At 43.6% G+C, this 26,050-nt stretch overlaps 1 non-coding gene across 1 annotated transcript; it reads left to right on the top strand.

Annotated features, from left to right (window-relative positions):
- The first annotated feature begins 9,335 nt into the window (after positions 1-9,335).
- On the top strand, positions 9,336-9,454 carry LOC145416814 (5S ribosomal RNA). The gene has a single exon (XR_013900339.1). It is a non-coding gene; the product is annotated as a 5S ribosomal RNA (ribosomal RNA).
- The last annotated feature ends 16,596 nt before the right edge of the window (positions 9,455-26,050 follow it).

Genomic DNA, 26,050 nt, shown 5'->3' with positions numbered 1-26,050 from the left:
TTTTTGCATCATCTGCAAACATATTTAGATAGCTTTCATTTCCAGTGTTACTGTCTGTATCATTTATATACACTAAAAGCATGATTGGTGCCAGCACTGAGCCCTGTGGAACTCTGCTAGTCACTTCTCTCCATGATGAGTAATTTCCCCTTAGTACTGTTCTCATTTCTCTTTTTATGAGAAAATCTTGCATCCAACAATACAGTTTGCCTCGAATTCCTCCTTTAATGGTACGGTTTCCATAAAAGTCTTTGGTGTGGTCCTGTGTCAAATGCTTTCTTGAAATCTAAATAGATACTGTCCACCCATCCTTCTCTTTCCTGTGATGTGTTTGTTACTCTGTCATAGTAGCTCAACAGATTAGTAACACATGATTTTCCTTTTCTGAAACCAAACTGTCTTTCTGTTATCATATTATGTTCTTCTAGATGATTACCCAAGCTTTTCTTATAAGCTTTTCTAATACCTTGCTTACAACAGTGGTTAGTGATACTGGTTGGTAGTTGAGTGGATTTTGTCTATTCCCTTTCTTGAATAAGGGAACAATGTTTGCTTTCTTCCAGATATCAGGTAGTTTACCTTGTCTCAAGGATTTCTTGAAAATTAAAGATAATGTGCATGTGTGTGTGTGTGTGTGTGTGTGTGTGTGTGTGTGTGTGTGTGTGTGTGTGTATTTACCTATTTGTAGTATACAGGAATTGAGCAATGCTCGTGTTGTCCTGTCTCCATATCCACATTTATCAAGTCTACCTTTACACACATGAATGTTTTTCTCATGCACCACCGCTTTGTCTAAGTCGTTCCAAATATTTAAGTATTTACCTAATATACCTAATTGTGATATACACGGAATGTACTATGCTCGTGGGTTTCCGTCGCTGTTTCTCAATAAGTCGAATTTAACTTTAAACTCGTTTAAGTTTCTAGACTGGACGATCTCTTTGTCCAGGCTATTCCATAAGTCTGTACTTCTGTAAGGAAAGCTATATTTCTTGATATCCTTCAAGCAGCTTGACTTTTTCAATTTCATTCCATGTCCTCTTGTTGCTCTCTTATCCCAAACAAACAGATCTTCTTTGTCAATTTTATCTACTCCCACCATGGTCCTGAACACCACAATCATGTCTCCCCTCTTTCTCCTTTCCTCTAACGAAGGCAAATCCAGTTTTTCCAGCCTCTCTCTGTATGACAGGTCTGTCAGACTGGGGACCATCTTGGTTGCTGTTCTTTGTATTCTGTCAATCTTGTTTATATCTTTCTTTTTGTGTGGGGACCACACTACCGCTGCATATTCTAACCTGGGGCAGATCATGGCCACTATCAATTTTTTCAGCATTTCCTCATCCATATAATGAAACGCTACTCTTATGTTAGTCAAGAGTTTATAAGTCTCTCCAACTATCTTGTTAATGTGCTTTTCTGGCGACAAACTATCTTGGACCAGCACTCCCAAATCTTTCTCTTCTCACCTTTTTGTGATTAATTCATTACCCAAAAAATAATTCAGTGATGGACTCCTGGTACTTTTACCCATTTCCAATATTATACATTTCTTTACATTAAATTTCATTTCCCACGTCCGGCTCCAATTGTGTATCCTATCCAAATCCTCCTGCAGTATTTTTCAATCCTCCTCAACCTCTATCTTCCTCAAGATCTTTACATCATCAGCAAACAGACTTGCATAACTGTTCACTCCATCTACCATATCATTTACGTATATCAGGAACATTACTGGCGCCAACACTGAGCCTTGAGGGACTCCACTTATTACTTCCCTCCATCCAGACATCTTTTCCTTTATTACTGTCCTCATTTGTCTGTCTCTCAAAAAGTCTCTCATCCATTCCAGAAGTTTCCCCTTTAGTCCTCCTATATATTCTAGTTTCCACATTAGTCTCTTATGAGGTACCTTGTCAAAGGCCTTCTCTAAGTCTAAGTACACACAATCCACCCAACCATCTCTCTCCCATACCACATCAATCGCTCTTGAGTAAAAGCTCAACAAGTTAGAAACACATGACCTTCCACTTCTGAATCCAAACTGACATTCAGCCAAAATATTCATCTCTTCCAGATATTTTATCCATCTGTCTTTCAGGATTCTCTCACACAATTTTGCGACCATGCTGGTTAGAGACACTGGTCTATAATTCAGGGGTTCTTCCCTGTTTCCTCCCTTGTAAATTGGTACCACATTTGCCCTCTTCCATTCTTTTGGCACTTTCCCCTCTTCCAGTGAGCATACAATTAAGCTGTGAATTTTATCCACCAGTTGTTCTCTGCATTCCTTCAGTACCCAATTAGAAATTCCATCAGGTCCTGGGGCTTTCCTTACATCTTGAGTTTCCAGTAATTTATACACTTCCTGTACCTCCACTTTTATATCTTTCATCACCGGAACATTTCTAATCACTCCCTCCCCTTCCACAAGCTCCTTTTCTTTAGTGAAAACTGACTGGAAACGTTTGTTCATTATTTCTGCTTGCATTGCATGTGTGTATGTGTGTTATATGATTAAGACTCGTTTTCATGGTGTTCCCTCTGACTCAGTGCTTATAAAGTGGTGTACAACTATGAGCAAAATTCCTTTGACACTTCTTAGCTGGTTGTGGTTGTGGGAGGAAATATGTGATTTTTTTTTTTTTTTCTTATGTGATAGCTATATGAAGCATGCAAGAGAAGAGAATGAGAAGAAAGGATTCTGTCTGTCACTTTGGGAAGAGTGAGAAATATGGAAGGCAGGGCACAGTGATGGCAAAATATTGTTGATGAATGTCTACCTTCTTACAGCTCTAATGTGTTATCAGGATCACAGTTGTGCTGGTCTAATGGCAGCTCTTCTTGCAGGTTGACAGCAGATCAGATCAGTTAAGCAGACACATCAGCATAGTGGTTGTGAAGGAGCTACATGAATAATAAATCATAAGTGTAAGTCAAATTAGTAAAGAAGGCACGTCAGCACGGCTGTCGAGGAGCTGCAGGAGTTATAAATGCTAACTGTAAGTGAGATTTGTGAAGCAGACTCATCAACAGTGGTTATTAAGAGCTGCCTCAGTAGTAAATGATAAGGATAGACAGGAATGAGGTTGTGCCTTATGTTATTTCCCAAGACAATGCTTGTTCTCACTGTGTGAACACATCCTACACGAGGCAGCTCACCCCAAAATTTGTTTTATGTTAGTGTTATTCATGATGACACAAGATTCATAAGCTTTGTGGGAAGACTAAAACTTAGGTAATTTCAGTGTTGTGATATCCTTTGTACCAAGGGTTGTTCAACAGGTGCTGTGTGTAGATAATAGAGGGTGGTTGTTATAATGAGAGTATTGGTGTTATCAATCTTATCGACATCATCACCATCATTAACTTATGACATTCCACTGCATTGTTTACTGTCATGATTTTTTTTTTTTTTTCCCCCATGAACTGGGCTGGTCTAGCCTTCCTATCCTAGGTATAAGTACACTTCAGTTCATTCCATTTTTTTTTTTTTTTTTTTTTTTTTTTTTTTAACAGATTAATAGAACATTTATGTGTTACTGTGTATAGACAGATATGGTTCAAAAGTAGTGACATGTGTTGACAGTTATAGTTCAGTAGCAAGAACCTTTGTGTTTATAATTATGATCCAGCAGTAATAATCTTTGTGTTTACAAATATTGTTCATTCAATATATTTCTTGACACTTGCTCTTCACTAGAAATTGGAACTTATATTTTCATATACGGTAACACTGATATTGGTCAGTGATCATACTGGTGGCAGAGAGTAAAGATGGAAGTGTGGTGGAGTGGAGTAAAGAGTTGACTTTCCAACCTTGTCAGGCATTAAGACAGTTGCAAGGGTTGATGTAATGGAGGTGGTTAAGGAAGATCCAGATGTGAAGTTAGAGTGTGAGGTGAGTGAGGAAATGTTGGTCAGTGATGGGATTGTCCAAAACACAGTCACCCCCTCAGCTTACTCCGAGAAGCTGAAGTGTTTAGATTGTGGCAGAGTGTTTAATCATCAGAGGTATCTTACACGACACAAAGCTGGTCATTTAAAAGTGAGGAAACTTGAGTGTAATCAGTGTGGTAGGGAATTTAAAAATAAGAGCAACCTTAACAGACACCTAATAATTCATTCAGGAGTGAAGAAATTCAAGTGTGATGAATGTGGTAAACAATTTTATGGAAAAAATGACCTAACCCAACACTTAATGGTTCACTCAGGAGTGAAGAAGGTGGAATGTGATGAATGTGGTAAACTGTTCAGTAATAAACGCAATCTCAGCCAGCACCTGTTAATTCATTTAGGAGTGAAGAAATATAAGTGTGATGAGTGTGGTAAGTTGTTTAGTGAGAGGTGCAGTCTCAAGAAGCACCTGCTAATTCATTCAGGAGTGAGAAGCTTCAAGTGTGATGACTGTGGCAAAAAATTTACTGAGAAGAGCAACCTCACCCGCCATCTTCTGATTCATGCAGGAGTGAAGAAGTACAAGTGTGATGAATGTGGTAAACAATTCAGTCAGAAGGGCAGCCTAAACCTTCACCTTCTAATTCATTCAGGAGTGAAGAAGTTCAAGTGTGACATATGTGGCAGACTGTTCAGACGTAAAGAGACCATAGCCAAGCATGTTGTCACTCACTGAGAAGGCAGGGTACAGTCTGTTAGAAAAACATCACCTTTGCCAGCAGTGCCCCATCCTTCCTCTAGCATTGTGGTTGTGGTAACTGTGTGCAGTAATAGTGTATTGTATGTATTAGTAGTTGCAACTCGACTCTTCTGAAGTGAACCAAGTGGACTTTAGGCAGGTTACCCTTCTCCTGCAGTTCACCATCCTACTTTTAGGGGATAGGAAGAAAGTTGAGGGATATTTGTATAACCAGGCAGGAGAACTAGTCATATCAGTGCCATCACTTGAAGGCATCTCTTTCAACACCATATTGGATATAAGAGATGTGGATGTACATGTGAGTATCAGACGTCTGTATCTTATATCTTTATCTGTAGCAAGACACCTAAATCCCAAAAGGGGTGGCCACAAATGAATGGCCTCCATGCCACATTGTCTTCCACCATCAAGCATCTGTCTTCCTAACTTAAACCCCTCCCTCTCATTTACCTTTACACTTCATCCTTCTGTCCCATCTTTGGTCTCTCCCCTCTCCTTTACCCCTTTCATCTCACTCACATGCAGTCTCTTCATGATTTTCTCATTCTTCATTCTCTCCAGATGAACAGACCACCTCAGGGTACTTCTCATAATGCTCTCTGGCACAGCAGCAGCAATGTTGCAGTGCTCTTTCACTTTCTTATTTCTCTTTCTGTCTCTCCAAGTAATTCCATTTTCTCCTCTCAGATAATTAATATCCACTGCAATCACACATGACTTTTGCATTTCTAGCAAGGTTTACATCTTGCAGATGCTAATATCAAACACCGATATTTTGCTGATGCCAGTATAGATAGACCTTTTCATCTGCATAGGTGCCATTGTTCATAGGCTGTTAGCTTGTAGTACTTACACACATATGATAATGACATTAAAATTTCTTCATTGATGTATTTCCTGCCATCACTGGCCTCAATACTGACAAGGCATATGGGCTTGATGGGGTTCCTTCTGTTGTCCTCAAGAACTTTGCTTTTGTGCTTACACTCTGCCTTGGTAAATTCTTTAGCCATTTTTTTTTTTTTTTTTTTTTTTTTTTTTTTTTTTTTTAAAATATAAATGCGAGGAAGAAGGAACCAAAGGCCATGAGCCCGCAGTAACAGTTCCCTCCAAGAGAAAAACAAAATACAATAGAGAGCCAAATTCAAGATCTGATCATTTTGAGATGCCTGGACACACTGCGTTTGAAAGACTGGAGATCATAGGCAGCAGGAAATACAGACAGAGGGAGACAGTTCCAGAGTTGACCTGTTGCGTAAATGAAAGACTGGGAGTAACAGTTAACTCTTGCATTAGAGAGTTGGACAGAAAAGGGATGAGAGTTTGCTGCCAGACGGGTGCTACGCGCCCGTCGTAGAGGTGGAGGAATGCAAGCAGACAGTTCAGAGGAGCAGTGACCATTAAAGTAGCGATAGAAAAGAGATAAAGATGCAACAGTGTGGCGAAGAGACAGAGGTTGAAGGGAGTCAGTAAGAGGAGGAGAGTTAATGAGACGAAAAGCCTTTGACTCCACCCTATTGAGAAGAGCTGTATTTGGGGAGCCTCCCCACACATGAGAGTTGTACTCCACACAGGGGCGGATAAAACCCTGTATAGAGTCAACAATTGTGCAGGGGTAAAGAAAGAGTGGAGTCGGCTTAGCACACCCAATCTCTTGGAAGCAGATTTTACAAGAGATGTAATATGATCTTTCCAAGATAAGTCCTGAGTAAATGAAACCCCAAGCATGTTCAAGGATGATGCAGGATTAAGCTGAATATTATTAAACATTAGTGGGTATACCTGTGGAAGATTTTGTCGGGTTGATAGGTGTAAGAACTGAGTCTTAGATGCATTAAAAACAACCATATTATTTTTACCCCAGTCAGAGATACGAGCCAAGTCAGACATTAGGTGTGCCATAGCCTCATCCCTTGTTTGTTGAAGTAACTGTTGAGATGGGCATCGCGAGAACCAAATGGAAAAGTGAAGGGTGGAGTCATCAGCGTATGAGTGGATAGGGTTAGATGTACAGCTTAGAAGGTCATTGATAAATAAAAGGAAGAGAGTTAATGATAGGACAGAGCCCTGAGGAACACCACTGTTGATAGATCTAGGAGAAGAACGATGGCCGTCTACAACAGCGGCTATAGAACGACCAGAAAGGAAGCTAGCGATGAAGGCACAGATAGAAGGATAGAAACCGTAGGAGGGCAGTTTGGAAATTAAAGATTTATGCCAGACTCGATCGAAAGCCTTTGAGATGTCAAGTGCATTGGCAAAGCTTTCGCCAAAGTCCCGAAAGGAGGATGACCAGGAGTCTGAAAGGTAGGTGAGAAGATCGCCAGTGGAGCGTCCCTGACGGAACCCGTACTGACGATCGGAAAGAAGGTTGTGATAGGAAAGATGCCTTTAAATTTTTCTATTGAGAATTGACTCGAAAACTTTTGAAATACAGGACGTTAAAGCAATTGGATGATAGTTGGAGGGTTGGGAGTGGTCACCCTTCTTTGGGACTGGCTGAATGAGAGCAGACTTCCAGCAAGAAGGAAAGGTACAAGTTGACAGACAAAGGTGAAAGAGTTTGCCTCGGCAGGGTGTAAGCACAGAAGCACAGTTCTTGAGAACAACAGGAGGGACCCCATCAGGCCCATATGCCTTGTTAGTACTGAGGCCAGTGATGGCAGAAAATACATCAGCTGAAGAAATTTTAATGTCAGCCATGAGGAAGTCAGAGGGGGGAAGTGATAGAGGAACAGCACCGGAATCGTCTAAGGCGGAATTGGAGGAGAAAGTCTGTGCGAAGAGATCTGCTTTATCAGTAGAAGAAATAGCTACAGAACCATCAGAGTCTATCAACATGCACCTTTCCATTTCGCTGGAAGCTTGCTTTCATTCAGCCTGTCCCAAAGAAGGGTGACCATTCCCAGCCCTCTATTGCCCAATTGCTTTAACATCCTGAAGTTTTCGAATCTGTTCTTAACAAAAAAATTTTAAAGCATCTTTCCTGTCACAATCTCCTTTCTAATTGTCAGGATGGGTTCCGCCAGGGACGCTCCACTAGTGTTCTTCTTACCTACCTTTCAGACTCATGGTCATCCTTCTTTCAGGACTATGGCAAAAGCTTTGCCTTTGCACTTGACTTCTCAAAGGTTTTTGATCGAGTTGGGCATAAATCTTTAACTTCCAAACTACCCTCTTACGGTTTCTATCCTTCTCTCTGTGCCTTCATATGTAGCTTCCTTCTGGTTGTTCTATAGCTGCTGTTGTAGACAGCCACTGTTTTTCTCCTAGAGATATCAGTAGTGGTGTTCCTCAGGGTTCAAACCCATCACCGACTCTCTTCCTTTTATTCATCGATGATCTTCTAAGCTGTACATCTAACCCTATCCACTCATACTCTGATGACGCCACGCATCACCATTCCATTCACTTCCCACAGCGTCCATCTCAACAGTTACTTCAACAAACAAGGGATGAGGCTATGGCACACCTAATGTCTGACTTGGGTCACATCTCTGACTGGGGTAAAAATAACCTTGTTTTCAGTGCATCCAAAACTAAGTTCTTACATCTATCCATCCATCCATCATCCAACTTTATGTTGTCCCATGAGGAGCAGAGGAGCCTGGGGTTAAGCAAGTTAGTACTGACATATAAGATGAGAGTGACCAGCCTCACTCATCCCTGAGTGGCATTGCACAAGCAGTAAATTCCCAACCATCCCTTGGATATAAACCTACACAGGCTTATTCAAATTGGAGCACCTAAATAATCCACTAAACCACCAGGCATCAAAATTTGGCTATATGGTTAACACTCAGGGTAGTAAATGGTTTTCTGGCATAAAGGTTTACCATCTGGCTTGTCACTCAGTGTAGAGTCACCCATAGGCTGAAGGAAGAGGAAAGACTGAAGGAAAGACAGGCAGAAGAGGGTGTGTAAAGTCACCTGTAGGCAGAAGGAAGTGGAAAGAATGAAGAAAAGAAAGACAGAAGAGGAAGGAACGACAAGAGGAAGGGGCAGACACCCAAAGCATTAAAGGAGTGGATGGTGAGCACCGCCACCTACCTACATCAACCTGACAATCTTCCACAGGAGTACCGTCTAATTTTTAGCAATATCCAGCTCAATCTTGCATCATCATTAAACATCTTTGGGGTTTCATTCTCTCGGGATTTATCTTCAAAAGAACATATTACCTCTCCTGTAAAATCTGCTTCCAAGAGATTAGGTGTGCTAAGCCAGCTCTGTACCTTCTTTACCCCTGCACGGTTGTTGACTTTATACACGGGTTTTATTCGCCACTATGTAGAGTACAGCCTTCATGTGGGGCGGCTTCCCACACACAGCTCTTCTCAACAAGGTGGAGTCAAAGGCTTTTTGTCTTATTAACTCTCCTCCTCTTGCTGGCTCCCTTCAACCTCTGTCTTTTTGCCACACTTGCCTCCCCCCCCCCCTCTCTATCTCTCTCTCTCTCTCTCTCGAAACTGTCTGCTTGCATCCCTCCACCACAACTGCAGGCACATAGCACCCGTCTGGCACCAAGGTCTCATCCCATTTCTGTTTAACTCTAATGCAAGAGTTAACTGTTACTCTCAGTCCTTCATGTATGCAACAGGTCAGCCCTGGAACTGTCTTCCTCTGTCTGTATTTCCTGATGCCTATGATTTCGCGTCATTTAAACGCAGTGTGTCCAGGCAACGGCCATACCACGTTGAGTACACCGCTTCCCATCCGATCAGCGAAGTTAAGCAATGTTGGGTCTGGTTAGTACTTGGATGGGTGACCGCCTGGGAACTCCAGATGCTGTTGGCATCCCTATGTGTCAAGTGGGGTTGGTGGAGGATTAGTGCCCCTCCCTGTAAAACAATTAACTCGAAGCCCTTGGCCACCCTGTTTGGGATACATGGCGTCTGGCAATGAATGAATGTGTCCAGGCGTCTTGATGTGAATGGATCTTAAATTTGTCTCGTTTTCTTTTCTTTTTCTTTTTTCTTTTTTTTTTTTTTCCTTGGAGGGAACAATATTGTGGGCTTCTGGCCTTTGGTTCCATCTTCCTTACATAATAAAACTTTCAGGCAATTTTATATAGATAAAAAGTACTGAAAAGGTTAATTAGAGCTTTGTTTGACCCCTCCAGTGCAAAAAGTCTCTCCCAAGCTGAATGAAGTTGTCTGGTGATGGGAAGATAATACCAAATTAGATAATCATGTGCAGGCGGTTAGGGCACACCAGCCAGGTGTGATGTGGAGGTGGGGGCACTCACCATCCACTCACTCAGTGTAGTGCTGCTTTGGGTGTCTGCCCATTCCTCTCTTCCTTCCTACCTCTTCTGTCTTTCTTTCCTTCATTCTTTCCTCTTTCTTCTGCCTACAGGTGACTTTATATTCCCTCCTCTATCTTTCTTTCCTTCATTCTTTCCTCTTCCATCTGTCTGTGGGTTTTTACACTGAGTGACAAGCCAAGTGGTTTCCTGTACACCAGGAAGCCATTTACTACACTGGGTGGTAACCACATAACCAGATTATGGCACCTGGTGGTTTAGTGGGTAATTAAGGCGCTCCAGTCGGATTGAGCCTGTGTAGTTTATACCCAAGGGATGGTTGGGGTTTATTGCTCACATAATGCCACTCAGGGATGAGTGAGGCTGGTCACCCTCATCTTAAATGTCAGGACCAACTTGCCTAGCCCGGGGCTCCTGTTCTTCTCATGGGATGATGTAGAATTGGATGACAGATGGATGAATGATGTTAGAGTTTATTGCTTATTTGAGTATAATGCTATTCAGACATGTGATTGGTTACTCTAAGGCCCCAGTCACACTGCAGGTATGACTTATCGCAAACCACCCGCAACCTGCAAGTCGTGGGTGGTTTTGGTGAGGTTTACGACTGGTCTTAATATGTCTCAGTCAAGCCGCAGGCCACCATGGTGACCAAAAAATTGTCGCGAGGTTTTTCATGCTGCACGAAAAACCTCCCCTCGACCACCGATGTCGTGGCACGGAAGCCACCCAGTGGGTGGCTGGACTGCGTCTGGCTGGCTTACGGACTGCGACACCTGATATTTAAGATGTGGTTGCTGCCCGCTCTGTGCGTTGGCTGTCCACACTCCGTCAAGGCGACGACTGGACTGCGGTGGCCACCATCCACAAGCCTCCTGTCAGGGGTGGTGGTTGAAGTCCGGCCACACTCCAGTCGGCAATTGGTCGAGTGACAGGTGGTGGGCTGGACCGAGACCAGCCGCCGGGCAGTCCGCGGCTGGTGTCAGTCTAGTGGTCGCGGTCTAAACTGCGACAGGATGCGGACCGGCCACTGTTTGTTGACGGCCTGCCGATGACCGGCCAGCCACCCGTCGGTGTCTTGACTTGTGTGTACCTGGCCATGGTTGCCGTTTGGATGTCCACTGGACGACCACCGGTAGCCGATCCGTGGCACGACTGCTTGGAGACCTCCGTGGTCGGGAACTGGTTTCGGGATTTTCAGGTTTGCGACAAGTCGTACCTGCAATGTGACTGGGGCTTAACCTTAAATGTCTAGACTAAAATGTCAAGCCTCAGGCATTTACATTACTAATGGGGCAAAAAAAGATTGGATGATAAGTAGCATAACGTAACATAAAAATGATGCCTTGCTTCCTGTTAAGGAACCCCTGTACAGTATGTACAGTATTGAGTTGACCATGGTACAGCTGATATTTTTATATGGACTGGAAGCTCAAACAAGTGCCAAAACCAGCTATTTACCTCCCAACAGTTGCCTTAAGCTGTTGGTTTAAAAGTTAAGATGTGTAATGAGATTTGAAACACTTCGAGAGTCGCAGCCTGGACTTTAACTCTGTATATAGTAATTGAGGAAAGATCACTGAGTGACTGTACTTGCGGCTGAAATGTTCCCTGCATAAGAATGATGATTGTCTGACCATCTACAAAGCTTGTAGCAGCATTTCACTCTCAAGGTAGTACCTTCCGGAGTTGACGATAGCCATCCATCTACTACCTGTAAGCCATTTTCTGTATACACTACACCCTGAGCTTATGCAGATTTTTCATACACTTTTTACTCTTATGCAGCCAACCTGCATGGGACATAATCATTACATAATAGGTGCTGTCACCATAAATGCACATTGATATCACTGGAACAATCAGATATTCCACATTGGCCTTGCCATGATGTCATTTGTGACATTTTGTGATGTTTTCTGCCAGATTAATATTACTGCCTTCAGTCTGATTGGCCACTTTACAGTAGGTTATAACCATAGAAAGCATATTGGTAAGTAAATTGGGGTCGGATATGGTTTCGGCGGGTTAAAGTGAAAGTAACATCAGATTTTAGCACATTAGCTTTATTATAGGGGATTGAAGGGGATCCACTTTTGTGATTCCCATGGATGTGGCAAGCTTAGTTAACACATTAGGGGTGTAAGATGAAGCTCCAGTGTATACAGTAAGACATATACAGGCAGTCCCCGTAATTATGAACAGCCGACTTGCAAATTTTTGACTTTACAAAGATAGAAACCATACTACAGTAATACTTCGATATACGATACCCTTAGATGCAATATCCCGGCTTAATGATGGGGGTAGAAATACCACCATACCCCTCCTAACGATGGCCAAACCCCAGTTTAATGAAGGATTTTTATTTTTACCAATATTAATGATATTTTAGTCTAAAATTGTGTTTAGGTTGATTTATAAACTATTTTGTTTTTTAGCCATTGGTGGGGTGAACATTGTCATTTTGGGGTACAGTTTATTAAGCTTGATTTTTTTCCAGACATATATTTGATGATTTTCAGATTTTTATTCGTTGGTTTTAGTGAGGTATTTACGGTACAAGTGTTAGGCTTAGGTTAGCTTCCTTTACAGCTGTTAGGCCATGTAGATTGGCTTTAAACTTGTTTTTGGACTCATGTGGGTGGGTTTCGGGCTTGGTTTAGGGGGAATCCCAAGGCTGGTAAACACCCCACATTGCTTTATATGTTAAAAGTACCCCGATATACAATTCCCCACCTAACGATAGGGTTTTACCTAACTAATTACATCGTTAAACTGGGGTATGCCTGTACTTTTGAAATTTGAATTTAGTCTTTTCCTGGGCTAGCAATGTGTTGTAGGATACTCTCGCATGATGCTGGCAACTAGCTACTCAGCCGCATCTCCCAGTCTACCTCACGATCGCTAATATAAACAAACAGTACAGTGTTCTGTGTTGCCAGCCTTTTTTTTTTTTTTTTGGATAACCCCCTGTATCATTGTTTTGTTTTGTGCTTCCTTCATGTCTACAAAATGCCCATCTGTCTCTCCTGCTACTGGTGAGAAGAAGTAGTTAGTTACTCTCGAGATGAAACTCATTGCCCAGCATGAAGGCGGCTAGCCCGTAGGTTCTGGGACAATTCCCTGTCAGGAAAGTTCATCATCATCCAGAATTCCAGACCTCCTTTCTCACCCCAGGGCAGGGTGAGGAGTAGCAATGCCCAGACAGCCCATGTTTGCCCAGTCCAATGGGCCACGCTTCCTTTCACTCATCATTCAAGCCCCCGGAAACCTGGCTGTATCTGATACACCAAAAACTTTCACCACATTCCGTAGCTTCACATAAACGTATCAGATAGAGTCAGTCTGGACGTTGTCACGTTAAAAAGGGGTGCCAAATCCCTGATCATGCATTTTTCACCACACTCATCCAGCCAGCTCGATCTCTTGTCAGTTCAAGCCTCACTGACTTCCATACCTCTCTTCCTCACACACTCATCCACCATATCCCTCCACCTTCTCCTTGGCCTACCTTGCCTCCTCCCTTCTTCAAATTCACTCAGATTCCTTGTCATCTATTTACATATCAATTTACTTAGCAAGTACAGTATACTAGTTTTTGAGTTATATGAGACAAAAGTGATGATGGTTTATTGTTTTTATGATATATGTATAATGTGGCATCAGATGGTCAGTATTAACGGAAAAATATGACACTGAAACGTGATCAGGCTATTTACAATGACTTTCACTTCATTTAACATTATGCTACATTTGAGACAGCAGCATTTATATATTTGATTATCTAATAACTAAGTGAACGATCGATATACATTAAAATTATACGAATACCCTACACATGTCACGTGTACATGAATATGTAAGTTTGAGACTCTCACCCTACTGACGGGGAATCACTGTTTTGATGGGAAATTGTCTTACAGTGAATTTTCTAGAAGGTGACGTCATGTTTTTTGCTGTGGTGGTGAATCGTCCTGATGGGGAATTGTCCAGGAACCAGCCCGTAATGGCCACTGCATGTGAACTTGGACTTTTGCCGTCAACGATCTCAGTACAATATTCAATAAATAACCACTGAGCTCTATAATAAGGGGAGGCTATCTCTACAGCAAGCTTGTAGCTTTGGCTGCAACACTGAAACGCCACCACTCGTTGCCTCCACTATGGAAATACAGTTGGATCACTGTTCTTAGTGAAATGCGTGCTCCTGCCATCAAACCCCCCTTCCCACTACGGAGCCGCAGCCCCACCCCCCACCCCAGGACACCAAAGTAGGCCAGGTAAACACGATGCAGACTCTGAGCGAGATGGGTCCAGGTACGCCCCAGCCCTATGTCCCTCTTCCCCTCAACTCACCCAACCAGACATCGCAGTAACGACCACCTACATCTCAGCCGGACCAGCCTTCGCCAGGATCGGGATGGGACTGCTCCAGATACAGTCCAAGGCAGCACCGCGGTAATGACCGCTGTACGTACCGGGGAAGGGACGGCCACTGTACGCCCTTCTGCTGTTTCCCCCTAGAGCACTGCGGTAACGGCCACTGTATGTACCAGGGAAGGGACGGCCACTGTACGCCCTTCTGTTGCAGCCACATCTGGAGCCTGCCTCGGTGTGACGGCCACTGTACACACGTCGACAGGCAGAGGTAGGAGAGGTGGAACCACAGCGACAGCCACTGTACGTCCCTCATCCACCTCCTCCTCCTACGGGAGTAGCACCACAGTAACGGCCACTGTACGTACTGGGGAGGGAATGGCCACTGTATGTCCCTCAGCTACTTCCTGTTGGGCAGGCAGACCCACGGCAACGGCCACTGTACGCGCCGGGGAGGGAATGGCCACTGTATGTCCCTCATCTGCCTCTTCCTTCTTCAGGAGCAACACCGCGATAACAACCACTGTACGTACCGGAGAAGGAACGGCCACTGTACATCCTGCTGGTATCTCGAGGGCCTGTGGAACCGTGGTAACGGCCACTGTACATGCCAGGGAAGGGACGGCCACTGTACACCCTTCGCCCACAGTCCCGAGGGTTCTCCCATCAGAGAAGGTTCCTGGCGCGGCCCACTCTCCATCTGGAGGCTGCGTGGGACACCCTTCTGTTTCTCCCTCCAGGTGTGGTCCCCCAGAGGTGCTGCCGTTTGAGGAGTGGTGGCGAGGTCCGATATCTGAAGGCGGGATCCACGCCCTTCAGCCCGCCCCTGGACGATGCCCGGCCCAGACGGATACCCCACAGATGAGGTGCCGCAGCCAACCTCTGACAGCGCCCCAGCCTAGAGGTGGCCGCAGCCCCCGGCTTCCCAGGGACATCCCTCGGACCCCAGGATGGGACAGCCCTGGCCCCACTCACTGCCAGTCTTCCGTCCAGAGTAAGAAGCGGCAGGCCCGGCTCCTGACGCTGTTTGGCCCCAGCCACCAGGGCCACCCCCCAGGTCGAGGCCCAAACAAGAGAGGGCCTCCCTGTACCCTGGACCAGAGATGCGCCCGGGCAGTGATGCCCCCAGTAGCAGTCCCGTGTCTCTGTGGGTCTCCCTCCGACCCCCGGGCGCCACTTTGACTAAGCCCAGACACTGGCAGCCCCAGTGATGACACAGTAAGATCTCAGTGTTGTGACAAAGACCTGAAAGTGACAGTGCCCGTATATTTTAAAGACAGTGAGGCCGTGAATACCAGCAGTGAAAGTGTCTCTAAACTAATACCTAAGTTCAGAGGACCAGAATAATATATAAGGACTGAGGAAATAGGACTGTATGAACTGTGTCACCAACCCCTATGTATTATTCCCCTGTATACTGACTCGGGTGTTATCACAGCGTGTGGCATGGTATACTATTGCTAACCAGCCTGTCACTATACCTGTTCCACAACTTGTATACTATTGTATATATATCATAAGGGTATTTGGATTAAGCCAATACATGTGTTAAGGTAGCCTGCTGAGTTTTTATGCCCTTTTTCTGTGTTAAGTGTTCTAGTTCCGGACTTGAAAGAGGACCCCGCTCCGTCACTGGTGTCTTTGGGACGAGAAGTTGCCCTAAAAACATCCAGCATAACACTTCTTGCTGTTGCTTACATAAGCTAAGCAGTGGGCTGTGCACTATATTTTCCTAATTCATTGGCTGATTTCAATGATTGATTATGTGTGTGTGGATGAAAGGATGCGAAGATGTGTAATGGATGCAAGAGCTTATAGAGGTTGGGGGAGGGGACTTTCTGACCACTACTTGGTGGTGGCCAGAATTAGGATTCAAGTAAGATGGAGGAATAGAAGAAGGGAAAGACGAGAGGAAGGAGTAGTTGCAAGAAGAGTGGAAAGGTTACAAGAGGATGAGAAAAATGCAGAGTATAAGAGAGAAGTGGAGGAACGATTGCGCAAATATGAATTGGAGCAGATGGGAGACGTTGAAGATGTGTGCAGGATATTTACAGAAGAAATATGTGCAGCATGTGATGTGGTGTGTGGGAGGGAGAGAAGACGGAGGGGGGTGCAAGGAACAGCGTGGTGGACTGAAGAGGTGAGACAGGCTGTGGCACAAAAGAAGAAAGCATACAATGAATGGATGAGAAATAGGGGCGTGGAAGAAGTTGAGAGGCGGAAGAGAGAGTTATATGTAGAAAGAAAGAGAGAGGTGAAAAGATTAGTAAGAGAGAGTAAGAAGAGAGTGGATGAGGAATTTGGAAGGAATTTGAGTGTAAAGTGGAGGGACTGTAAGAAAATGTTCTGGAAAGAGGTGAAGAGAGTAAGACAGGGTGGAAGTGAGGTTAGCAGGGGAGTGAAAGATAAAAATGGTAGATTACTAGTAGAGAAGGAGAAAAAGTGAGCAGATGGAGAGAACACTTTAAGGAATTGTTGAACATACAGGATGGAAGTAATGCGAGTATAAGTGGCTGGGGAATGGCTGGGAGGAGGGAGGTGAGAAGACAGGAAGAAATCAGTAGGATAGAAGTTGTGGAAGCAATGAAGAAAGTTAAATCGGGGAAAGCTCCAGGAATTGATGGAGTGTGTGGTGAAATGCTGAAGCATGGGGGAGAGATAGTAGTAGAATGGATGTGGAAGATGTGCAGATTGGCCTGGGAGGAAGGTAGAGTCCCGGAGGATTGGAAGTCAGGTATAATTATTCCCTTGTACAAAGGAAAAGGGGAAAAAGAAGTGTGTGGTAATCATAGGGGCATTTGTCTTCTTAGTATAATAGGAAAAGTGTATGGTAGGATACTTATTGACAGAGTTAGAGAAAGAACAGAGAAATTAGTTGGAGAAGAACAGGGAGGCTTTAGGAAGGGAAGAGGTTGTGTAGATCAGATATTCATTCTTAGATCTTTAGTGGAAAAGTTTCTAGAGAAGGGAAAGAAGTTGTATGTAGCTTTCATGGATTTGGAGAAAGCATACGACAGGGTGGATAGACAAGGACTGTGGAAAGTGTTAAGAATATATGGAGTAGATGGGAAGTTGTTGAATGCTGTGAAGAGTATGTACGATGGTGCGAAGGCTGCAGTGTGTGTGGATGGTGAACTAAGTGAATTTTTCCCTTTGAAAGTTGGGTTGAAACAGGGATGTGTCATGTCTCCATGGTTGTTCAATCTGTACATGGATGGGGTAATAAAAGAGGTACAAGGTAGGGTAGTGGATGGTGGAGTGGCCCTGGTGAGAGAGGATAGTGTTTGGAAACTCCTTGTACTGTTGTTTGCAGATGATACTGTGTTGTTGAGTAAAGACGAAGGGGAGCTGCAAGGCTTGGTGGATGAGTTTGGGAGAGTGTGTAAGAAACGGAATCTAAAGGTGAATGTAGGGAAGAGTAAAGTGATGGTCTTTGAGAGAGGTGGAGTTAGTGAATGTACAGCGAGGTTGGATGGTGAGGAATTGGAAAATGTGAGTACGTTTAAGTACTTGGGTAGTGTGATGAGTAAGGATGGAGGTTTGGAGGGTGAAGTGCTTGAAAGGGTACAGCAGGGAAGAAAGGTTGCTGGTTCTTTGAAAGCAGTGATAAGAAACAGGGAAGTGAGCATGGAAGTGAAAAAGTTACTACATGACAGTATTGTGATACCAACTCTAACGTATGGAAGTGAAGCTTGGACGTTGTTGGAAGGACACAAGTCAAGAGTGAGAGCAGTGGAAATGAGTTATTTAAGGGGAGCCTGTGGAGTCACATGGAGAGACAGGCTGACGAATAAGGATATAAAGGAGCATTGTGGTGTGGATATGGATGTTAGGAAGCATTATGAGGTGTAGTGCCACACATTTGATATTCATGTATGTGTTTAGTAGTACTGTAATTTTAAGTTAGATAGGGTGTAACCTGAATATTAGTTTATAAGTTCCTACTCTAAGTAGTAATTCATATATTAATGATTAATGTAGGGTTAACTATTTTTACATGTATGTATCTCTGTATCTATGCATTGGGTGATGTAATTGTGGATGTTGAGCTATGGGAATTCCCCATCTGGCCGAGTGATGAAAGATGCGAGCAGCTCGTCCTCTTCCTTTGTGCGTCGTTGCCGGGCGCCGAGTTTAAACCTTACACAGAATAATGATGAATATACAATTCTTTCCGTAACCTAGTTGTGAAATGTTTGCTAATGAAGCTGCTAGAACACAAGTATGTAAGATTAGCAGTCCAAAAGGCCTAAATAATGTCATTTGTGAGGATTTAAAGTCCCGTTTATCTTGGCCGTCACTAGATGGCATGAGCTGCTCTCAGATTCAAATTGAGATAGTGATAGAATCAGTATCTAAATTAAGTAAGGAATAAATCCCAAATTTTCCCCAATTCAATCAAAAGTCCTGGCGTCATGGGTGCACTGCTAAATAAATTGTAAAGAGAATTGAAACCCACCATATTTCAAAAACACCACCTCATTTGATTTAGCAGTTGGCGTCGCTAGCGCCCGACGAGGCGACGAGCTTACTCGAGCCCCAGGCGTCGTATCTAATGGACGTTCGTTCAGTCCCCAGACACCGGCGACGTCAAAGTGTGCACGAGGCCTTCTCGTGGTATTGCCCGTAGACTCTTACATATACACTTACACTACCCACGAAATGTTTTACAAACCGAAAGTAGTTGATATGGTATTAACCCCTTAACCGCGGGTATTGTTTTGGTCTGACTGTCCTCTCCCGCGGGGGTTTCAGCCAAATGTAAACAAACCTTTAAACCTTAATAACTCTGCACAGAATAAAGCTAGAGAAAAAAATAAGGTACCATTAGAAAGTACAAACCTTCAGCTTTCCATTGATGTAGGTTTCATGACTTCGTTGACTTTCACAGGACGGGGAGAGCCGTTAGAAGTGAGGGGTGTGAAATAACTATTTTACGCCCCACACACCAGTACCAAATGCCAACCACTCTCATAATAGTAATATAAACATATATGAACACTGTACATACGATAAACACCCACTCTGTGTTCACTGAGGTAGGTAAAAGGCACTTCACTGCGGCGGCACCCGCTCACTGACGTTTCCTGCGATCTTTTCATTCTTTCTAACTTCTAATATTATTTTACATATAATATGGGCAATGTACATTATATTTACAATGCACTTATTACTATATTGCGTCACTGGCGCATCACAGAATTACATAAGTGCCGCAGAATTCCACAAGTGCCGCAGATTCTCTTATTACAATATCACTTATTATACTGGCCAATATTTCCTTTATTTTCTAGGCAAAATATCCCTTATTACTATATTATCCATTATACAATTATTGGCAAAGCACGTCACTGTCGCATCACTATATATCACTGTCACTTTCAGTATTTACTCAGAGAGTGGTACCCGGCAAAGCACGGAGTTACACATAGAGCGACTTGGCATTCAAGGCACTGGTGTGTGCTCATTTTTCTCGTCGTAGGCCTTCGTGTGGTGGTTGAACATACTCTGCAGCGGCCCTGTGACAACCTGCCGCCTGCTTTAGGAGGCAATTTCACAAGCTGGTGCCGGCTCATGTAATTGCGGCACTCAAGACGGTCAGGTTGTGTGTCAGAGTGTCGCCTCGGGATCAATGCCGTCACCTGACCAAATCGTTCAAGTAGCTGCTGCACGACAGTCTTGGAAAACTGTCTCAGTGATGGTTGCCTTATGCCCCCGACTTGTGTCTTGTAAAGAATGAAGGCATTGAGCATGCACATATCGAGCATGTGCAGGCAAGCCTTCCTGTACCATCGGGTGTTTCTCCTGAGACAGTCTATTTCGCCAATCATCATATCAGACTTATCAACGAGTCTCATATTTACATTATAATCAATGACGGCATCAGGCTTCATGATTGGCTCTCCCGTCCTGTAGCTGACCTTCCCAGTTCTCTTCATTTCCCCCTTGTGGATGGTGCTGATCATATTGACAACCTTCTTGTCATGCCACCTGATCGCAAGAAGCTTGTCTGACTTCTTCAGGTGAACATCTCCCTGGATGATGATGATGCTTCGGGGAAACTAGGCCACTCTTTCCTATAGCTCCGTACAGTGCCAACAGTGCCAATGCCGTGTTCAGCAAGGTATTTGGAGAGTTTCGGTGCTGTGTAATAATTGTCTGTGTACCGCACATGATTACCACCAAAATACCTCTCCATCAGCACTTTTACAACGGAGCCAGAGAAGCCAAGGGGGTCTTTCCTGTTCACATCCATTGTGCTAGCCGAGTAAATGACAAAATCCATTATATACCCCGTCTCACAGTCACACAGCACAAAGAACTTTATCCCAAAGCGGTGGCGTTTGCTGGGGATGTACTGCCTGAATTTGAGACGTCCTCTGAACAATACCAGGGACTCGTCTATGACGACTTTCTGCATAGGCCTGAAAAATCGCATAAATCGATCCCTAATCTTGTTGAGGAAATCCCTCACTTTCCACAAAGGGTCAGTTTGGGACGGGTTGTCATTATCAGCGAAGTGCAGGTATCCAAGCAGCTGTCGGAACCGATCCCGTGACATATACTTCCCGAATATGGGGATAGTAGTTATGTCATCCACGAGCCAGTACTCCTCCAACTCATGTCTCTTTATATGGGGCATCAAAAACATGAGTGCAAAAAAAACATACAGCTCTCTGATCCCGACAGGCAACCACGACACTTGCTTTGGCGAGCCAATAGGTCCCAGCCCTTGTGCTGCACACTGAGTTGCATACCTATTGGTCTCATCGCTGACATGCTGCACAATTTCATCATCAAGGAAGGCCAGGAAGTAATCAACAAACTCATCACCTGCGTTGCATGGGAAGGCAGGCTGTATTCCAGCATTTGTCATATCAAACGGTGGATTGTGTGGCTGGAAATCTCCACCGTCAGTCCAAACAAATGCATCAACTTGCCCTGTGCGTGGTTCAGTGGCAGGGGCAGGTTGCATTCCACTCGTTTCCCCGTGAGAAGGAGCTGATGTAGAGGCAGGAGGTGAGGCAGGAGGCAAGCGGGAGGTGGGTGAGGCAGGAGGCAAGCGGGAGGTGGGTGAGGCAGGAGGCAAGCGGGAGGTGGGTGAGGCAGGAGGCAACGGGGAGGGGGGTGAGTGCGGGGGCGGTGAGTGGGGGGGTGGCGCGGGTGAGGGAACTGAGCGGGGGGCAGGCGGGGGGGTTTCTGACCTGGTGCGTGGTGAAACTTGACCCTTTCTACCCCGCTTATCACCTCGCTTATCGCCCAGCTTTGCCCTCCAACTGCCACGCATTCCCTTTGTTCTAGGCCTGCCTGCATGGCCTGCCTTCCCTCGCTTTGCAGGCTTTGGTAATTCGTACTCCTCAGATGATGTAGACTGAGGAGAGGGAATGACAGATGATGATGATGATGATGTGAGGGCAATTGGGCTAGGGGAACGGGAAATTGATGGGAAATGCGTACTAGGGCCTGGTGTGGGAGACGTGAGCCTGCGCTTCACTCCCTTCCCACGTGCAATACCAGATTTGCCCATAGGAGCCTTTCCTTTCCCAGAGTATGTTGGGGGTGGTGGGGGGGAATCAACACGATCACTTTCATCACTGTCACTATCAATGGAAAATGGTTCACCACCAATCACTGCCAAATCATCACTGCTTGCTGTGAGTGTGTCACTTTCACTGCCACAATCAAGAGTAGTACTTACTGTTTTGTCCAGCTCAGTTCTAAATTCAGGAGTGCTCAACCCCTTCTGCCTCGCCGTCGGCAGTTCCTTTACCGGTGTAGAGGTAGAGGGAACACTAGCACTAAACATTGTAGAGGAGGAAGCGAGCGACGATGAGTCGGGACGGAGCGCCATTATCACGCACAGAGCTGGACAGATACTGACTGACGCGGGTCAGGGCAGGGGTGGGGGGGGTCCCCTCGGGGTTGGAGGAGGGAGGTGTGGGATGGCTGGCGTGAAAGAACTCGACAGCTACTCTTGCGTGAGAATATTTGCGCGCCGGGAAAACGCGCGGTGTTCAAAATATTCATGATCATTCCAGAATGCCACCCGCGGTTTGGTCCAGTTTTGTCGCCGTCATTCTGGAATGACACCCGCGGTTAAGGGATCCTATCAAGTGAACTTCTTTTTTTGTAGATAAGGAATAGAAATATAAAAGTGATATGATCTGTAACGGAAAGGTGAAATTCAAATTCATTAACTGTTCTCTTTCTTTAATATTAATATATTAGAAAAAAAATCAGGAGCGTGGAAGGGAACTTAGTAATTGTGAGCAATAATGTGATATTTGAGTTGTACCTCGAGGCTAAACAAGCCCGAATGATTGGGTATTCTTGGTGATTATATATATATTTCTTTTTATTCCTCGAGGCTTGGCAAGCCCAAGAGATTATGTATTTCTAGTGACTATATAACATTGTCGATTATGAACTGTAAATAATACTGACGATGTGGGAATCGAGAAAATTACATGAGGAGAATATATTAAATGGGTGAAAGATGAACGCAAATAATCATTCTTATTGGTTCGAGGCTATGCCAGCCCGAACACAATTCATGCCCGTAAAAAGGTCCCTGTCTTGAGGCTATTGTTGAGCCCAAGAGTAACGGCCAAAAGGAAAGGAAAGAACAACAACTCCATACCTCGTGTGTATCAAATTGTTTTCGTCTGATAATAATGTTAGAGGAATGATCACCCAAAACCCTTGGTAACATATACAATCTTCTCTCATACTAAAAAGGGTCATGTAATTAATTTAAAAATGTTTTGTGGAAATTAACAATTATTAAAGTAAAGTATATATATCATTTTCTTTAATTTATTAGTGTACCTAATCAAGGAAATTATGTCCTCAAGCCAAATTCACTCCCCTTCCAATTCAAGATTCCTTCGCTGAGGGAACGACGACCACCCGTGGTATTGACTAAATCTAAACTCGGCCAAAAACTACAAACGCTACCACAATTCTTTCTTTTAAATATTTACCATCTACTATACTAAGTCGAGTACCACTTGTATTATCCATGGATGAGTTGATCAGTATCAACAACAGGTAAGAATATAAATATCACTATCATTACACTGGTGAATACCGGTGGGATAAAAAAAAAAAATTCTTATTATTACAGAGGAACACACTGAGGTGGTTCGGCCATGTGGAGAGGATGGAGGGTGAGAGACTGACGAAGAGAGTGTGTGTGAATGAGGTGGAGGGGGGAAGAGGGAGGGGGAGGCTGAGGATGAGATGGAGGGATGGGGTGGAGAGGTATATGAGAGAGAGGGGTGTGAGTTGGAAGCAGGGCAGTGAAATGGCGGGGGACAGGGCGACGTGGAGGCGATTTGTTTGTGGCCACCCCAAACGGGATTGAGGCGTCTGGCAATATATATATATAGATATAGATATACATATATATATATATATATATATATATATATATATATATATATATATATATATATATATATATATATATATATATATATATATATATATATATATATATATATATATATATATATATATATGCAGCAGAGACTTCACCGTGAAGATATGTATGCAAACTAACCGCAGGAGAAATGAAAGGAGCGACAGAGTACTTTCGTATACTACATCTTCAGACAGAGTGAGACAGAAACGTAAAGGGTAGAGGTCTTTTATGCACACCCGCAGCAGGTAGTGGCACACAGAACAATGGATGACCTGAGTGTTTTTTTTACCTGCAGCTTAACTTATGGGCACCTGCAGCAGGGAGTGGAACACAACAAAGGATGACCTGAATCTAAAAATGCATGTGACAAAGGAGAAGGGATTAGGAGGGGAGGAATGGGGAGTGGGAGGGAGGGGGGAGGGAAGAGGGGATAAATACTGCCGCTTTAACTTAAGACCTAGAGGATTAATGCTTGGTGTGTCCCACACAGGTGTGACTACACCACCAGGAGATGACAGGGAACAATCACGTGTTAGTCTGGGGGATACTGCTTTAAAATTAATTCAGTTAACAATTTATCACACTTAAAATGACCATAGCTCATGTTTACATTCTTTTCATGTGTGCCAGAAATTAGACAAGATTCTATTACATTTCTTTCATCTAAGCTGATTGAAAACAGCTATTGGAACATACATATGAACCCAGACTGCGTCATAAACCTGTCATCTAAAGAATTAGATCGGGGTACCTTATGTGCCCTAGGTTATGGTTTATCGTTTTCTTATGGGAAGAAGATAAACCCAGTGCAGGTTGGAAAGTCCTTGTTTCAAATGGAAAAACAATCAAGCGAAAATAGTGAGATTATTGGTGGCATTTTATATGGGGCAGTGTTTAAGAAAAATAACAACTCTGTCCTAAAAGATTTGTGAATGCCATGGACAAATTGAAAAAAGATGACTCCCTGCATATAACTACAGCTGATAAAAGCAGCGCTGTAGTGGTTATAAACAAATGTGACTACAAAGAAAAAGTGAGTGAATTGTTGCGTGACACCAACACCTACAGTGAACTAAGAAGTGATCCAACTGAAAAACAAAGTAGAAAATTCCATAAAGAAATCAAGACCTTGCTAAGAGGAAGGGATGACTTGATCAAACAGTTCTCTGTGCAAAATCCGTCTGCACCATATATGTATGGCTTGATTAAAACTCACAAACCAAACAACCCCATCAGGCCAATTGTAAGCTCTGTAGGCTCTACGACATACAAGCTCTCCAAGTGGCTTGTAACACTGTTGTCCCCTGTTATAGGCACTATATCTGATTCATTTGTACAAAACAATGAGGATTTAGTAAGAAATTAGTCAGCTTTGATGTTAAATCATTATTCACAAATGTCCCTGTTGATGATGTTTTAACTTTCCTGCCAAGCATTCTGGGTAGTAACACTGATGGTATTCCCTCTGAAAACATTATCAAGCTAATTAAATTGTGCACTGTGAACTCTTCTTTTACCTTTGAAGGTAAATTTTACACACAAAAATTTGGTATGGCCATGGGTAATCCCCTCTCCCCAGTTCTGGCAAATATTTACATGGAATACTTTGAGAAACATTTACCTACCTCCATAAAGGAGCAAAACATAGTTTGGCTCCGATATGTTGATGATATCCTGTGCTTCTGGCCTAACAGTCTTCCCATTGATGAATTTCTCCTGCAATTAAATTCGTTAGTTCCGTCGATTAAGTTTACTCATGAGATGGAAATGGATAATGAATTGCCATTTTCGGATGTAAAAGTTATCAGGGACCAAAATGTTTTGAAGACTTTAGGTATACAGAACATTCAAAGAACCCTTGTCCTCCCCATCCATGAAAATTTTCTTGATATTGTTCACATACTGAGGAAACTCAATGTACAAGTAGTATTCAAATATGAGAACACCATCAAAAAAATCCTCATCAAGAACAGCCCTTTCAGTAATTCAGGCGTTGTTTACAAAATCCCGTGTAAAACCTGTAACAAATTTTACATAGGACAATCTGGAAAAGATTTGGAAACTAGAATCTCACAACATAAATACAGCGTAGGACAGCCCAACAGAGTAGTGGTTTATTTCAGCACAAAGCATCCAGTGGTCACCATATTGACTGGACAGGTTCCAAGATTCTAGCAAGATCAAAAAGCTTAGATGAAACAAATGTAATAGAATCTTGTCTAATTTCTGGCACATATGAAAAGAATGTAAACATGAGCTATGGTCATTTTAAGTGTGATAAATTGTTAACTGAATTAATTTTAAAGCAGTATCCCCCAGA

This window comes from Coenobita brevimanus, chromosome 107 (genome assembly GCF_032717465.1).
Source record: "Coenobita brevimanus isolate Jiangsu-jjx chromosome 107, ASM3271746v2, whole genome shotgun sequence".
Classification (NCBI taxonomy): domain Eukaryota; kingdom Metazoa; phylum Arthropoda; class Malacostraca; order Decapoda; family Coenobitidae; genus Coenobita; species Coenobita brevimanus.
This window is presented reverse-complemented; position numbering and strand designations above follow the sequence as displayed.